This window comes from Wasmannia auropunctata, unplaced genomic scaffold, assembly GCF_000956235.1.
Source record: "Wasmannia auropunctata unplaced genomic scaffold, wasmannia.A_1.0 LD336106.1, whole genome shotgun sequence".
In the NCBI taxonomy this organism is placed as follows: Eukaryota; Metazoa; Arthropoda; class Insecta; order Hymenoptera; family Formicidae; genus Wasmannia; species Wasmannia auropunctata.
This window is the reverse complement of record NW_012026784.1, coordinates 9,759,408-9,762,744: the sequence shown is the minus strand read 5'-3', so window position 1 is coordinate 9,762,744 and position 3,337 is coordinate 9,759,408.

Sequence of the window (3,337 nt, the reverse complement as noted above, 5' to 3'; positions counted from 1 at the left end):
GGCGGGGGTATCTCGCCACGCATTCAGATTCGACGAGCTTTATATATTAATATCTCGAAAACTATTGCGAGGATTGCAAAATGGTAGAGGACTTTTTTGTTCAGTTTTGTCCACACTACCTCCCCACAAGCGCTGTACCATTGAGCATGAGATACCCTATATATATGTTAAAACAAGCATTTATCATTATAAAATAAAAATTTGTTTCGTATTTCATTCGTATATTTCTTAACATTTCTTCTGACGTTCTTCTAGTATAATAATTTATTAGATCACCACATTAGATTGTCATATTAGATTAAAGAGATAATTATAAAAATTAGTATCTGATTTCCAATAAAATAAAGATATGCATTTCACGTACTAGCGCGCATATTAGTAAATTCTTCTAGATGTGTGTGTGTTTTTCGACAAAAGAATTATTCTTAAATCGTGATACAGTGATTTTTTGTACAATTTTAAAACAATATTTTATGAAGTTTATATTTTACGATATTATTTTGGTGTATTAATTTTTGCAATTATAACTTTTATTATCTCAGTTTCTTGATTTCGGTATTATGTCATTTCGGGACATTGTCTTAGTTCTTAGTTTTCGGTAATTTTTTTTCGGTACTTTGCATGTCCACCTTTTGCGGTACTGTAACATGGTTAGTTATTGTCGATAAATCAATTGTGCAATATTCCCGACATGGAGGATCGCGAGAGAATAGCGCAACAGATTGAAAAAACGAGCAATTCCATTCGCAAAAAATATCGCGCCTTGAAAACTGGTAGAATGGAAGAAGATATCGCGCTGAAGAGACACTTTAAGCCCATCATCGAGCCTCTGAAACGAATTGCTGTAAATACCGCCGACGATGAATTGGTCGAGAACGAATCGTTCTTTTCGGGAGTAGACGAAATATATATGAAATCAACACCTAAACGAAAAAAATCAAGCGTCTCGTTAGACAATTCTATACTGGCTTCCACTCCGGTTAAATCAATGCTGAAACGTTCGAAAACTGTGCCGTCTACTTTGAATGAAATGTTTGAAATATTACCATTACACGATGAATTGTACGTTCCCTCCGTTAAAGAAATTTTCGAAATCGCCAATCAGCCGCTCGTAACATCCGTTCAAAACCAATTGCAACATCCGAGGGACAAGAAAAGCTACAAATGCACTATGGTTCTTTGGGACAAAAATATCTGGGGGCGGTTCTAAGCGGTAAAAATGTAGTCAACATACACGACGTTTACGGAGTTTATTTTAGCAATAAGGGAACGAAGCTCGGCAACAAACGTATCACCTTGGATAAAAACGATAATATAATCATAGACGGGAAAAGTTATGCTGGAACGCCAGGACTTTACGAATTGATTTTCATGTGTTATCCAAATAAAGCAGTCTACACTGACGATGACCTACAGAAATATCGAAGTATTCTATTAGCTACAAACGCGTATAAACGCGATCGCAGCGCGCAAGGTCAAATAATGGGTAACAAAGGTCACAAGTATAAGAATATAATTGCGCCCTTGTTGCCAGAAGATGTGAAAAGCGGTAAAAAAGTTGGAATAGGTATATCGCGCACCATGACAGTGAATGATAACAAGATTGAGTACATTCAGTGGGACGATCTTAACGAGCTTGTAGATCGCCTCCGATTGCTCAAGGCCTCGTGCCAAGGTAATTACAATGCGCACGACAACGAGATGCTGTTGATTATCGAGGAACTTCGCGAAGCTGATATTATTATAAATTAGACGGCACAGTCCGAATCATTTAGTCAACATCGAAATGCCGATCAACAAGTTTGGGACGTCGCTCGGTATAGGTGGAACAAGTTCATACTACCAGTTGAGTGGACTACTCAGAAATTACGTGCGCGATAACGCTCTTTGCGTAGTTGCATCCGACTTTGACGCAAAGTTACACAAGATTTGACGTGTAGCGCTGCCGGTAGATAATAGCGATGTCGCCAACAAACGTTTCGTGCAACAGACGATGCAAGTTTTGAAAGATCGACAGGATGAAATCGAGAGAAAGATTACCGCGCTTCAAAGTAATATGCAAATGTTGATAACGAGCTTCGAAAGTCGATTCAAGAAACGCATCATCGCGCTGAATAGAAAAGTCTCGAACATGTCTAAAAAGAAAAGTCTCGAAAAGCAACAGCTGATTGAGGAACTGCACGCTCCCGCGAGAAGAAATTTTCCACGAAGACGCGTCATAGTTTGCGGATACGATGACCTTTGGCAGGCGGATGTGGTCGAAATGCGTCCTTACACGCGATTCATTAGAGGTTACCACCACATTCTCACCGTTATCGATGTGCTGAGTAAGCATGCATGGGCCGTACCTCTCAAGGCCAAGAGCGGAAGTGATGTGACTAACGCGATCGCCGAGATAATTCGACACAATGGGAGATGCCCGAAAAATTTACAGACCGACAGGGGAAAGGAATTTTATAACGCCAACGTACAGAATCTCTTAAAGAAACATAACATCAATCATTATTCTACATATTCCGTAATGAAGGCATCAGTCGTCGAGCGGTTCAACCGTACGTTGAAAAACAGCATGTGGAAGCAGTTTACATACAATGGAAACTATAGATGGATCGATTTGCTACCGCGTCTCATGTCTGAATACAACGCGCGAAAGCATCGAACTATCGGTATGCGGCCCATCGACGTCACCCCAGCAATCGCCAACAAGCTCTTAACCATAGTATATAACCGCGTAAAGATCGCCGCACCCGTGCGATTCAAAGTGGGTGACTCGGTACGCGTGAGTAAATTCAAAACAATTTTTGAGAATGGTTACACGCCAAATTGGACCACGGAAGTGTTTAAAATCATCAAGGTGCAGAAAAATAATCCCGCAACGTATCTTTTGGAGAATTCTCGCGGAAAACCTATAGCCGGAGGATTCTACGAATACGAACTGCATCGCGTTGCTAATCCCGACGTGTACTTTGTTGAAAAAGTTTTGCGCAAAAGAGGGAATAAGATATACGTGAAATGGCTGGGATTGGACGATTCACATAATTCATGGATACACAAGGACAACGTGTTGCAAAATAAATTTATATCGCAAATTGTTTTGTTCATTATATCCATAAAACATTATGTTTATAAAAAATATATGACATTAATACAAATATACTATACGTGTTTATTACAAATATGCGAGTTTTTTATTTACAATGGTATCTTATAATGTCCCCATGGCAGGGTAGAATGATCGGTAGAATCAGGCACAATGTATTGCTTATAATCGTACGGACTTAGAGCGAGCTTCGTCTCGGATATCGTATACACTTCATGCAACTTTGATCTTATGCAA